Here is a 14,898-nt window from a genome sequence, read left to right as displayed (position 1 = left end):
TTAAGATCCATAAGAATGACTATGAATGTTGATACGATAGGTCTCTGTGTATCTCTCCGTCCCTCTTTCTCACACTGGCAATACGAATATATGCGGTGAACAAACAAACAAACAAAAAACAAAGAAAACGTCGTGCGTAAACGATTTACCGGGTGAAATGTATGGACATAACACTAACAATTAACTTAAGACATATCCCATGACCGAAAAAGTAAATAAAATTGTACTATATATGTACAAAATAAATTGAAAGAGTAATCAAGAGAACCAAAGTTGTAGCGGTAATCAAAAGAATGTAATGCAGGGACAAAGACCAGACATGAAAGATGATTGAAAGTCAAAACAATAGGCAATAGAGATGTCTTCTTAGAATAGAACAGTAATAAGTGTTTTTAGAAGTCTAAGACAAGAAAACATTGATTCTCTGTCAGAGTGGGTGCCAAATGCTGTGAGGTCTTTATTTTTGAAACATATAAAAGTTTTAAGTACGTCAATTTGAGTGTCAAGGTTTAATCAGTTTTCAAAGACCACGATGTAGCAAAAACACTGTCTACTATACATGGCAAACATATTAAGTACTAACGGACAAATATGGAGACAGATTTATAAAAGCACAACTATGCTTGTTTCTGGATTCTATATCTATTATAATTGTATGTATGATATCACATTTATGATTATATAAAAATAAAATATGTTTAAACTAACAGACAAAGCCCAAAACAACATTGTTGTATCTGCAAAACGTATTACATCCAATATTTATTATCAGAGATAGACATAGAAAATAAATGCAGTAATAAGACATATAATGCTACCACACTCTCCAAAGAAGAGATAATAGAAAACCTTAAATCTGTGCTATCCTATTTTTGGTCCTTCTGCCAAAGGCAATGATTGTGATCTACCGTCTATGTACTGGATTCCTAAGCTCCACAAAAATCCATACAAACAACGCTACATAGCTGGATCTGCCAAATTTACCACCATACCTCTTTCAAAACTTTACATTTCTATATAACAGCTGTCAAAGAGGGTCTCCAGTGCTACCATGAGACTTGTTACTCCCGTAGTGGTATTAATTCAATGTGGATCCAACACAAATCGATATTATCATCAGAATAAAATAGCATTGAAACTTACGTTACGGTACAACTAGGTACAAATATGTAGTTCTTGTAAGAGTTTCCGCATATTACATAAAAAGTGATTCCAAATCATCTTCCAAATATACCGAAGATGTTTTTCAAACTGCTGGAATTTTTAATTGACAACATATTTGTGCAGTATGATGGACACTATGGTGACGTTTTATGCTCGTCATCATGAACTCGTGGATCATTAGATGTATCCGTCTGCACACGGAAAACTGAAACTGATTTGCTCAACGTGTCATAGTTTTCCTTTTCTCTTTCGTTTACCCTGGACTTGACTTTTTATGAGCAACTCGGCTGGTGTTTCTGGAAAAGCAGAGTACGCTTATCCTACCGGTGCACCTGGTCCATGGTCCCAGACATATACAACAAAGAACATAAAGGAACTAAAATCATACATACAAAGTAACAAAAGCAAATGAGCAACTCGGACTCCACTAAAAACTGGGAGCATTGACCAGGTGCACCGATAGGGTAAAAGAATGGAATTAGTATCTTGTTAACATATGAATTACAGTACAAATCTGTGTATGAAAGTAGACGTGCTCATACGATTTTAGTCATAACCGTCATGTATGCCTGATCGGACATGTTTCGTTTATAATGGAGTTGAACCAAGGCAATCAGAATTATCGTTACATCATGATAGAAACTTTTAATGATTGACATTTATCTCTATATACAAACTGAAATATTAACTCCTCCTATTTTATATTTAAGAGAGAAGAGATACGGGGAAGAATAATCGGACTATGATTTACATAATTTTCACTTCCCCGAACTGCGTGAACCTTGATAAGTTGATTTATAAGTGGTTTCTTCGTCCACCATTACTAAAGTATAAATCCATCTAAAAACATTTTTCTGGATATAGCGAGTGGAAAGCCTATAAATATGCCTAGATCACTCATACTGATTTCTGTAGTTTATTGTTTGCTTATGGTTTCTACCGGTAAGTTTATTTGTCGATTTCTTTCATTATCATGTTATGGTAGAATTATATCGTAAGTTCTACTAGTATATGGCGGATTATATTAGCAAGTTTAATTTGGTGATTTTGAGGCCGAAATGTATACACAAAATTTTTGGTGTTTTGAACTCAATCTCCGAAACAGAGGTCCTTGTATCTCCTAGGTCAAAGAAACACGTTAGTACAGGGACGAAGGAGCTACCAACCTCTGTTTCGGAGATTGTTTTGAACTTTGCCTGATGTAATTGGGTGCACTGTCTACTGAAGCTTAGAGTAAAAATTTTGCGGAATTTATTTGGCGGTTTAGACAGACCGCTTAAATACGCCAAAATTGGAACCCCGCGAAAATTACCCAATATACGGTATCATGCAACCTCTTAGGTAAATTTTGATATTTTTTTTCTACACAGAAAATATATAAATTTCTTTTATCTCGCACAAACATATGGATATCATACTTTAATCAGCTGAGTCTGCTAAATCATGGTTATAGCAAACGAGATTATTTTATACTTAAAAAGTTTGCTACCTTAACGTTTTATAAATAAATACAATATAAACATGTATTTTTATCATTTTGTTTTCATTATCAGTATAAATACAATACATTAATGCAATATTGTATAACAGATGACGTTCGCTCATAACTCAGAATGATATAGTTATTTTGTATTTTTAATTTAGAGGTCGAAAATAATAAGTTAAATATAAATTTCATAATACCAAGTAAACAAATCGGCAGATACTGCGAAAAGTACACATAACCGAATAAACCGTCACAATACAACACACGGAGGAATCAGCAGGCCAATTTGAACTTGGACCATGTTGGATATAACATGATGTTTTGAAAATGCTTCTTGGGTATCACGTTTCGTATATAGGTACAATGTCGTCGCTTCGTGGCGTTACATTCAAGAAGGATATTTTGCATTTTGCTAAAACTAAAAATCAATAGTTCGTACACTCGAAGTCTAATCTTGAACTTGATCCGAAAAACTAAACTTCAAAAAAGGTTCCATAAAGAACAACGATTTTTATTAAGCCTTGTTTTACAACAACAATACTAAAAGAAGTGTTTATAATATGATCGTATTTGCGTACATGTATATTTAGATGATGTACAATACAATCATATCAATATTGTCACTATAAATCTCCTCAGGAGCTCAAAGAGACTGTCCACAGAAGGTTTGTCCCTCTGGTATTGCTAAATGTATCCGAAATTCATGTCAACCGAATCCCTGTGAGGAAGGCCAAACATGCTGGTGTGTTTTTATTATAAATGTTAAACTGATAAGTATTTCATCGCAATGTTTGTAGATTAAACAATAAGACCATATATAAAAATAATTTCATACTAAAAATTAATCAAGTACGACAAACAAAGAAAGAACATCCGTAACAAAACGAACAAAATAAATAAAAAACCTACGTTAAAAAGTCAAGTCAAATTCTTAAATAGACGAAGTCAAATTCAACGATCGCAATCAAATTTTATCAAGAATTCTCCGACAGGTACCCACATGGATTAATAGCAGTATAGTATCCTTCGTGTTTACTGCGAGGTAGTCAATTATCATGCTTCCGTTTATACCCACAACGCCGTAAACTCTTTTGTTTTTTTCCCAAGCGGAAGTATATGTTTTACACGTACATTGACTACCCCACAGATAACACGATTTATACTATTACAACGATTTCATATTGGCATTCTGTTTTCCTTCATATTTACATTTTCTATTTCAATGATTGATGCTCAAAACATTAGTTTAAAAAATCCCAATGCTATTTTATTCAAAAATCGTTTTGTAGAACTTGTTTGTTAAATATTGTATAGTTTTAACCGTTTCCTTATGAAAGCTTGTTATTTTCAGTACAGACTGTAGTGGATGCATCTTTAAGTGCCTTGATGACCTAGACAATTTGTGAACAAGGGAGACATACCTATGAATTAATAAATTCCAAATTTTTATTGTTTTGTTTTTAAATATTATAGTTTAGGTAACAAACATTTGTTGAAAATTGAGAGAAAGAAATTTTCAACAACCAAAAGGTTTGATTAGTATATACTTGTATAAATGTACTTAAAAAGATATATGAAGAAAGAAAGAAGACTAAATCATATATACTCAATGTAGATATCTACATAACCTAAAATTGTGAACAAAATATCAGAGACTCCTTAAACCACAGTTCAGTGTCTTTTTTCTTTTGCAAAAAATATCACATTTTTTACATTTTGACAAGATGTTACATAGATACATGTATAAATGGTCCTGTTTTTAAATAACATTCAACATACACAATATATCACAAACATATATGTAGGACATCATGCATGCGAGTTATATAAGGACACGACTTCCGGTCTCCTATTCCTAATTTTTCAAAATGATGTTTCAACACATCCAGTTTATAGTAAATTAAAATTCAAGAAAAGATTCAAAAGAAATGAATATTTTATCAGTAATGACAACAATGAAATGCATACGCTGTCACGTTCTCTTAATAGAGCCTCGGCCCCGACTGTTTCCATCTTTATTTCCACTGGCAGTCGGAATATACCCTTTTGTCTAATCCCATTTTACAGATCATCTTCATTTTATGTTCATTTCATCATCCATTTTATGTTCATCGCCCGGGAAAAGCTGAAAAAATGCTGCTTGTGCTTTAAACATCAACCAATCAATTAGTCAATGCATAAATGAATAAATGAATCAATTATTCAATCAACTGATATTGTTGAAATTTTCATAGGACGGTTGGAAATAGTATATAGAATATCATTTACCGTTGCCTACAATAAGAGATTATCACTCTTAAATGTGTTACATAGTATAATTCTGTCCACATAATACTACCTCGACTGTTTATTTGGTTTTTTAAAAATGTTATGATTGGAAGATTAAACAATAGATAACTATGTTAGTACTTGATAGTCCGTTGGTCATGCTAACAGTTTTATGTGATTTGCTTCTCGATTGGGAAAAGGCAAACTGTCAGTGCGTAAAAAAGATTTAGAACCATTCAATTATTATTATGATTAATAGATATGTCTGCGCATTATAATTCGAATCATTTGACAGAATTTTACCTGAGGTAAAGAAGAAATAGAACACCAATTGTTTTATTTCACGAACCCCACTAACCATCAAACACAAAAACAAGTTACAAATTGGATTATCGAATCTTATTACATATTAGTGCATGATTCAGACAGGTTTTTAGTACAGAAAAAAAGTACAACTAGTGCATTTCGTTACGTTTTGAAGTGCAGTAGTTTGGTTGTGAGGAACATTTAAACATTTAATATTTTGTTGAAATGCAAAGAGTGCATTTTAAACGATTTACACAAATCCATGGTAAAACAAAACAAATTAAACAAACAGACAAACAAATCCGATAAACATAACAAAACAAGAACAAAAATAGTTTTTGAAAAATTGTGACTTTCCATTTTCCTACATGTACCTAACGCATCATGTCAAATCTGAAGATGCAGTGCAGAACAGCATATCGTTAATCTATTTTTTAATGATAAAATTTATAAAATTAGCTTTTTCCGACGTAGTCGGTATGGTTTTGCTTTTTACCCTTTGACCTTAAAGACGCTCCTCTATGGAAATGCAAGTCACCTGATCGCAATTCTGTTTCCCGAATGGCCAAATATTGACAACTCAGTGGCTTTCGAAAAAAAAAACTGTATAGAAAATTGGAATTGCGTGGCATGTGTTATTTCATTGAATGAAATGAAGAAAAATATTAGTAAAAGGAACAAAATTTTTCTGCGTCGGCTATCTTTTTTTAAAGATAGTACTTGTTTACAAATTACTTGCTAACAATGCGGTTAATGCTTCAATTGCAGTCTGCTACCTTCTTTATATAATAATAAGAAGGAAACGTTTCAAAGATTTCAAATTAATGTGCGTCATGATTTTCAATTATAACTAAACACTTGCTTCACTAACACATCTATTTTGAATGATGTGCACAAAAAGACATTAAGCACAAAAAGTAACTTATTTTTTTTCCAGTGCTCGCCCGCTATACGCCGTGCGTATTTTGTAAAGGTGCTCTCCTGTCCTTCATCGTTCGTTCAATTAACTACCTAAACACTTAAACTAATTGGTTAAAAGGTGGATACACAAAACCTCCACTCTCCTTTGGTAACAATATTGTCACACAGATTTAAAATCATCAATATTGAGATCCTTGAATACGCGTTTCCCGTTTTATATTTTATTAGCAATACTAGAAGTGTAGCTATAAAATAATACGAGCAGATAGATTAGTTTTAAATGTCACGGTATCTTTTTCAGTACAGACATGTGATAAAAAAATATTGACAGTGCCTTGACTGCTTGAATAGTTTTCCATTCAAATATGACCATTCCGGTCTTGTCATTATAAATGATTTAAATTTTATATCAAAACAACGAATTTCGGAATATTTCTATGAAACGAACAAAATTTCGTAAACCGAGGCCAATTTGTGTACCAAAATATTTTGCCCATAAATGTACCCCTTTTCGTGGACTAGCACACACACACACACACACACACACACGCACACGCACACGCACACGCACACGCACACACCAGCGAAAACCCGGAAGTGACATCAGATGCTCTCGATAAGTTAGCATGTTCTGCTACGACAGCGGCACCAGACAAACTGCAAGTGGGTAAAATCCAGCGAGGGTCATTTTCGATGGGTTGTCGTTCCAGTAAGACGTGAAATCTGGCTGAAGATATCTTATCAAATCTGCGACAAAGAAGTTACATTTCGGTTAAGCTAATTGCGATTTTTCTTAATTATTTGGACAAATGTCAGTATTCATGTTATAGCGGTAATCAATCGAATGTAATCCAGACATAGAACGCAGACATACACAACAAAAAACATAGAGCAACTAAAATCACACATACTCGGGCTCCACTAAAAACTGGGTGCATGGACCAGGTGCACCGGTAGAGTAGAGCACGATATCATATTGAAAGTATAAATACTAATTTATCTTATTATTCAATATACTTTCATAATGATGATACTAATATTATAATTTTTTGCTGTGTGAATCTAGTTTCCAGGTATAGTCTTTATATTATCCTTGGATTATATTATGCTTTGAATGCCTCACGAATCTTCGTTCCCTAAATTACTCGTTAGGTAGGTCATATTAGAATACATGTTTTGTTTAAAGAATTTCTTACCTGAATATGCTAACATCATGAGAACAAGGAGAATCTTGTACAACATCTTGTTTTGCCCTCATACGTTAAATTATGACCAACCTTTGTTTATAGCAGCTTTTTAAAACACCCATGAATTTAACAAATTACACAAATTAACAGCAGTAACCAATTGCAATCCGTAACGTATGTAAGAAATTATGAAATGTATAGTTTTTTGTCGACATTACAGTTGTGACAAATGCTACTGAAATGGGAGACCTTGGCTTGTTTGTACGTGGTTAAGGTATACTAATTTAAAAAAAATCATTAGAATACAAATTGCATTAACTGAAATCAGAACGACTACATCCGATAACATTTATACAGTGATAAACTTAATGTATTGTCTTGTCGTGAGATCTGTACCTTATAACGATATGAATACACGCTTTTCTTTCATAAAATATTACTTCTATATTCATTTCTAACCTGGCATGTCGCGTTCGCTGTGTTAACAAAGGAGGTCGCTAAATAGCGTAAAACCCTGCTCGCACTTTCAAAGTCATTGTAATGAACGGGACATTTTTTTATTGTATTCATCGATTGTAATCATTTACAAATATATAAAAGCAGCAACGTCAATAACACTTTTCTATTCTATGACGATCGTACTACCATACGAAATATCTAATGTTTTGGTCAAATGGTATGTAAAATGCACAATATGTATGCCATCTTTAAACCCACAATAGGATGGTCCGTTTAACAGTTAAATAGACGTGACATTTACACACACAATAGAAGCGCTCGTTTAATCGCAAGATACCATGCTTGATTACACGCACGATACGAGCATTCACTTAAATGCACGATAGTAGTGTTTGGTCAAACGCATGTACGATAAAAACTTTCGTTAACGTACAAGATAGTAGTTATCGTGTTAACTAAGGACTAATAAATAAAAGAAATGCTGTGTAGTTTTACGGAATTATACGATTTTCTTGTCTTTACTTTACTTTTGCAAAAAGACAATACATTGTAAAATATTTTCGGAATAGGCTTATTTAATGTCAATTTAAAACAGGTACTATCTTTAAAAATAAAGATGGCCGACGCAGTAAAATTTGTTTCATTCAGGAAATAGCACATGGCACACAATTTAAATTTTCGATACAATTTTTTCGAACGCCACTAAGTTGTCAATATCTGGCCAGTCGGGAAACAGAATTGCTATCAGGTAACTTGCGTTTCCATAGAATAGCGTCTTTAATGTCAAAGGGTAAAAACTATACCAACTGCGTCGGAAAAAGACTAAAAGGCTAAAACTACCCACTAGTCTATTAGACACAGTCTTTTTCAGGCATCAATTGCGTGCTTATTTAATGCTATAGATCGATGAAAACATCAAGTTTTAAGAAAGTATGAGAAATAAAAAAAATCTGATAAATGTTTCATCTATAATCACTATAAAAATATAGAACATTATATTTCCCTTCCTCTTTTATACAATACATTTTGCAATACATATATATCTAGAATGCTGCATTTTTAATGATAGTACCTATTGAACAATACGGTCAATTTATAAGTGAGAGAAAAGAGAAAAAAAAGACATTTTCACTGTCATATATCATGTTCTGGAAGGTTGCCTTTCGTATGAGTATACATTAAGAAAATAACCAAAAGACCCTTTTCGATAAAAATACCTCCCCATGAGCAATCTATATTTGATAGGCTAATACTATATAGAAAATACAGAAATATCTTTTGTAGTAATGAGTTCATCAAATGAAAGATAAATTTGAAATGCCATTTTGGAATGACTTAAAACAAAATTTTCCTTTCCGAAATTGTGATGATAGCGGTCGTTTATTATGCGTTTTGAACGCATGCAAGAAGAATTGATGTTTTGTGCATTTACAAAGTACGTTAATAGTGTTTAAATGCAAAATCAGAAGAGTTTGTGTATCGTGCGTTTGAACGCATGACAGAATCATTCGTTATGAATGAAAGAAACGAAAACTTAGTTCTAGGGGTCAATATGATACAGAAAAGTTCTGTAAATAATCCATGAAAATCTACAGACGAAATAAGTCTGGCTACTGGACTGGTGTATACTGTGTGGGTCCTATGGCCTAAAGTACAGGTCTAAAATTCCAATTTTATAAGTATTTAGAATTACGATATGCTTTACAAGTGATTAAAAGAATAAACCTCTTCAATGACTGTATACTTTAGAAATATCTCAATCCGAAAATAATTGGTTAACGAGATATTATGAAAAGAAAATACATAATTAACATGCAAAAATTGGCGAATGAAACAAGGTGGGCTATGCATACTATCATATAGCAATTGTAATGAATAAGAATCCGGATGTTTAGGTTTGTCCTCAGGGAAAACATTTATTCAACTTGATACATTCGTGGTAAGCGGGCTTCATCTAAAAACATTGAAGCTTGTTGTACTTTTTGGAATCGTTTTCACTGCATCAGTTATAATGTCAGGTATGGGCATATTGTACTAATTTTAGCATTTCGGTTTAAGATTAAAATTACATGAAATTGGCACTAGGCAAGAATTATCGTTCTTGTTTTGGTTGATTTAAGGAGGTAGACCTAGGGCAAGGGACATCACTCTTGAAATCAGTGATATGTTTCAATTATACCTAATTTCACCAAAGCCTCTCAAGCTTTCGTTTGAAGCAGAATAAAATGAATCCAAGTTAATTTGATGCTTACATAAAATTGATGTAAAATGCAGAATACAAACGTTCCAATGATTTTTAAGAGTTGTGTCCCTTACCCTAGGTCTACCTCCTTAAGTGGAACATGCAACATGTGTTTGTCCAAAATTCAGATCTGTATGCAGAAATGTACTTAAGAAAAATATATTGAAAAAGCATTTTTTTTCGATGGGTATTTCTGCACCATATTTATAACAGAATAACCAATTGAATAAATGATCGCATCCAAGCTTGAAATGAATAGAAGTAAAACAATTAATAGTATTGTACATTAGAGTAAATGTAATATACACAGTAACCCGTTTTAAAATGTATATCTTAGGGCACAAGACGAAACATATAAAAACGCTTTGACGTTCTGCAAAGAGTAATCAAGGCAACCAATGTTCTAACGGTAATCAAAAGAATGTAATCCAAGGACAAAGACCACGCATGGAAAACAGACATACAAAACAAAGAACATAAAGTAACTAAAATAATACATACAAAGTACCAAAAGCAAATGGGCAACGGTAATGTTAGCCTCCTCTGCTTTTCTAGAAACACTCGCCGAGTTCCAAAATACGTCCAACGCATCGTAGTACATTTTTGCACATCTAATGAACGCTTTTTATGAGCTCGTTCTTCATTGTTAATATTGAATTCATATTCACTTAAGGTACTGATCTGTTATATTTGTTTTAGGTGTTTTGTCTTTCGATTGCACCAGTCCCACTTGTCCAACCAGATCAGCATGTTTTGTGGATCCATTTTGATCCGTGTGAAAATGGTACAGGCTGGTATGTGTTATTACATTTATAATTTCATTTAAGCCAATTATGTACAAGGTTGTGAAAAATCAGACGGAGGAAACATACACAAAGTAACAGTAATAGTTGAAAACGCATAACATATAATTTTGCCCCAATTGGAACTAATTCAGTAGAATATTTCAAAAGTAACTGGTGGATTCTTTTCTATTAACAAAATATCGAGAAAGATGGCCCATGTCCTTTGCTGATTTTTCATTGAGTTACTACATTTAGGTTTCATTTGTGATATGATCGGTACTTTTGTATTTCATTACTCTCACTGCTACTATTCATTCATTTTCTCATGTTGTTTTCAGTAGTGATTACTGCGGTGGATGTAATTCTAAATGTCCATAGAATCCAGTCCACAAAGAAGCAAGAGCACAAATAATAATTTTGAATAACTATCTGAAAAAAAGTTTTGACATTAATTCAATAAAAATTGCCCATTAAAATGCATTTACTAAATAAGGAAGTGCTTAAATGTTTGTGGAGGAGATCGGAGAATAATGAAAATGAAAAACTGAATACAAACTCAAGGTATAATTAATTCCAAATTTGTTATTTCGTATTCGTATTGAATCAGTATTCCTTGGTCAGATTTAAAACGTTGGCAGTCTTCCTTATATGTGATCAATGTAAAGTGGGGTATAGCGGGTAATTTGCACAGGTTGCTTATTTTTGCAAAACAACATTGTTGTTGTCTGCAAAACGTTTCACATCACGATCAGAGGTAGACGTAGAAAATAATAGCAGTGATAAGACCTATACTGCAACCGCAGTAGCAGAAGAAGAGATTGTGGAAAACCATCCTCTTTTAGTCTCTCTACCAAGGACGATGATTGGGATTTACCGTCTGTACTGGATTTCTAAACTCCACAAAAATCCATACAAACAACGTTTCATAGCTGGATCTCCAAAATGTACCACCAAACCACTTTCAAAACTTTTAACGTCTATAATCACAACCGTCAAAGAGGGTTTGGAGTCCTATCACAACACTTGTTACTCCCGTAGTGGTATCAATTCAATGCGGATCCTGAAAAATTCGAAAGATCTTTTGGAGACAATCAGTTCAAGACTGGTATCTGAATATAATAGCATTAAAACCTATGATTTATCAACACTGTATACTTCTATTCCCCATACTCAGTTAAAATCCCGACTTAAAACATTATACAGCATTGTTTTTCAAAAACAATGGTACACCTAGTTACAAATATATTGTTCTTTATAGAAATTCCCCATACTTTGTGAAAAATAATTCCAAATCATCTTCCAAATATGCAGAGGAAGATGTTTACAAAATGCTGGAATATTTGTCCAATGTTTTTCAACAAACGGTCGGCATTCCAATGGAAACAAATTGTGCTCCTTTACTTGCTGACCTATTTCTTCACTCTTATGAGGCTGATTTTATAGCTGATTTGATCCGAAAAAAAGAATATCATTTAGCTAGATCCTTTAATCTCAGTTGCTGCTATATAGATGATGTATTATCTTTAAACAATCCTAATTTCGGGGATTTGATCCATCGCATCTATCCCAAAGAACTTGAGATAAAGGTAAGGTCAGCCTCATATCTTGACCTACACTTAGAAATCGATGGTAAAGGAAAACTATTGAACAAACTTTACGACAAACGTGATGACTTTTCATTCAGAATTGTCAACTTTCCTTTCATCTGTGGCAACACCCCTTCAGCACCTGCGTATGGAGTGTTCATATCACAACTCATTTCATGTCTGGTGTTTGTCCCTGGATTGCATTCTTTTGATTACCGCTATAATCTTGGTTGCCTTGATTACTCTTTGGCATATTTAACTGGTCTCCCAAAATACGCTAATGTAAATTCTACAAAATCTTAATTCTTGGATAAAGTACTAAAAGTTCTATATAGTATTCGCCCAAATTTGCATAAGAAAAGTTTTTTGAATACTTTTATTCCCAAAAACTGCAAATCTTACACCCGCCGAAATAAACAGGTTATAACTATGGATACTGTTGAATGAGTAATCAAGAGAACTAAGATTCTAGCGGAAATCAAAAGAATGTAAATAACCAAAATTATACATACAAAGTAACAAAAGTAAGTGAAGTCGGACTCCACTGAAAACTGGGAACATGGACCAGGTGCACCGGTAGGGTAAGCGTTCTCTGCTTTTCTAGAAACACCCGCCGAGTTCCTCATAAAAAGTCAAGTCCGGGGTAGACGAAATAAGAAAGGAAATCTGATACGTTGAACAAATCAGTTTTCATGGTGCAGATGGATACACCATAACGATCCACGAGTTCATAATGACAACCTTAAAACTTCTGTAGTGATGACGTCAATCTTGTAGCAACACGATTCTGTTCCAGAAGCCTAATTGTAAGAAGTCTAGTTATAGTAAGCTCTGGCATAAAGTATGAGTTGTGATATTAAAACTTCATACGCAGGTGAAAGGAAATATATTGATAACAAGGCTGATTAATTAAAAAAAAACAAAACTAAACTAAACTAAACAATTTATATCAATTTTGAAAGACAACGTAGATGTAATTTAGTTATTCATTTTATTTTAGCTGGAATGATAAATGCATAATATGTGTTATCAATGAAATAAGTTATGCATAATTTTTAACAATATCTTGTGCGAAATTGACTTATTATTGGACGAAACGCACTTCATACATGGGACATTTAAAACAAACGCTTCAAATGTATCTATTTTAACTCATGTTGGTACCATGGATATTGTTAAAACCGTAGTTTCAAAAAGATCAAACTTTGCAAAATAAATGATAACTGAAGGAGTAATCGATATACATTTTGAGGTGAAAGGGAAAAAATGAGACAAAATTGTTTTTTTTTTACACTTGCTTCTGACAAACGATTGAGCAAACGGTACACTTTAACCACTTTAGACAAGCAACAGCTTAGAGATTGATAATTGTTATACCGAATGCTCATATTATAATATAAATTTATTTACTGTCATTTATAATTTTAAAATACACTCAGGTTTCATTCCATGGATTGCAAATTGCAGAACCTTTCGGTGATGGAGGATTTGGTTTCCTATTTTGATTGTTTCGGATTTGAGTACTTCTTTTTCACAATTAATGTTTCAATTTAGCTCTTCCTTGTAAATTGAATCTGTGTGAGAGGCGCACATGCTGGTATGTATTATACTTTTAATTTCAATTAGGTAAATTTTCAAATACTCTAATTAGCAACAGTTTCAGTTGAAAATGCATTTCTCAGACTTTTGCTCTAATTGTCACAATTTGAACACAGTAGTCGGAAATTTCAATTTTTTTTTTGCTAAAATACATTTTTTTTTTAAAGTGTAGGATCATTGATAAGCTGCTTTTAGGTGAAAATGATACTTTGTGGTTAAACAAATTCAACAAATGAACAGGATATCCAATTACGACTTCTTTTCTTACGACTTTCTTGTTATGTAATGTTCGGAGGCAAACTAACTTGACAGTCGTGCGAAATATACTCCAAATTTGGCCTGACCGTTGTATAACAGTTTTTTTATTGCATGTTATAACACCAATTGACCCGGGTTTTCCCAATTAGCCAAACACAACACTTTCGATCGTAAAATATTTAAATGACTCAAATTTTGGAAGAGTAATCAAGGGAACCAAGGTTATAGCGGTAATCAAAAGAATGTAATCCAGGGACAAAGATCAGATATGAAAAACAGACGTATACAACAAAGAACATAAAGTAACTATAATCATACATACAAAGTAACAAAAGCAAATGAGCAACTCGGTCTCTTAAAACTGGGAGCATGGACCAGGTGCTCCGGTAGGGTAAGTGTCCTCTGCTTTTCTAGAAACACCCGCCGAGTTGCTCATAAAAAAAGTCAAGTCCGAGGTAGACAAACGCGTAAAGGAAAACTATGACCGTTGAATAAATCAGTTTTCATGGTGCAGATGCATGCATCATGACGATCCACGAGTTCCCGATTACGACCATAAAACTTCTGTAGTGATGACTTCAATCTTGTAGCAACATAACCCTGTTCCAGAAGCCTATTTGTTAGAGTTTTAGCGCGA

The 14,898-nt window shown here is 33.2% G+C and overlaps 2 long non-coding RNA genes across 2 annotated transcripts; one reads left to right on the top strand and one right to left on the bottom strand.

Annotated features, from left to right (window-relative positions):
- The first annotated feature begins 1,961 nt into the window (after window positions 1-1,961).
- Window positions 1,962-4,099, top strand: LOC148602785 (uncharacterized). Its single transcript, XR_015916780.1, has 3 exons — window positions 1,962-2,106; window positions 3,290-3,392; window positions 4,002-4,099. It is a non-coding gene; the product is annotated as an uncharacterized LOC148602785 (long non-coding RNA).
- LOC148602784 (uncharacterized) lies at window positions 3,470-7,448 on the bottom strand. The gene is made up of 2 exons (XR_015916781.1): window positions 7,342-7,448; window positions 3,470-4,775 (listed from the first exon to the last, which is right to left on the bottom strand). It is a non-coding gene; the product is annotated as an uncharacterized LOC148602784 (long non-coding RNA).
- Between the last annotated feature and the right edge of the window lie 7,450 nt (window positions 7,449-14,898).

This window comes from Perna viridis, chromosome 11 (assembly GCF_037379345.1).
Source record: "Perna viridis isolate PV_CMFRI_1.1 ecotype Kerala chromosome 11, ASM3737934v1, whole genome shotgun sequence".
NCBI classification, from domain to species: domain Eukaryota; kingdom Metazoa; phylum Mollusca; class Bivalvia; order Mytilida; family Mytilidae; genus Perna; species Perna viridis.
The sequence above is the reverse complement of the archived record's forward strand: the minus strand, read 5'-3'. Positions and strand labels throughout refer to the sequence as shown.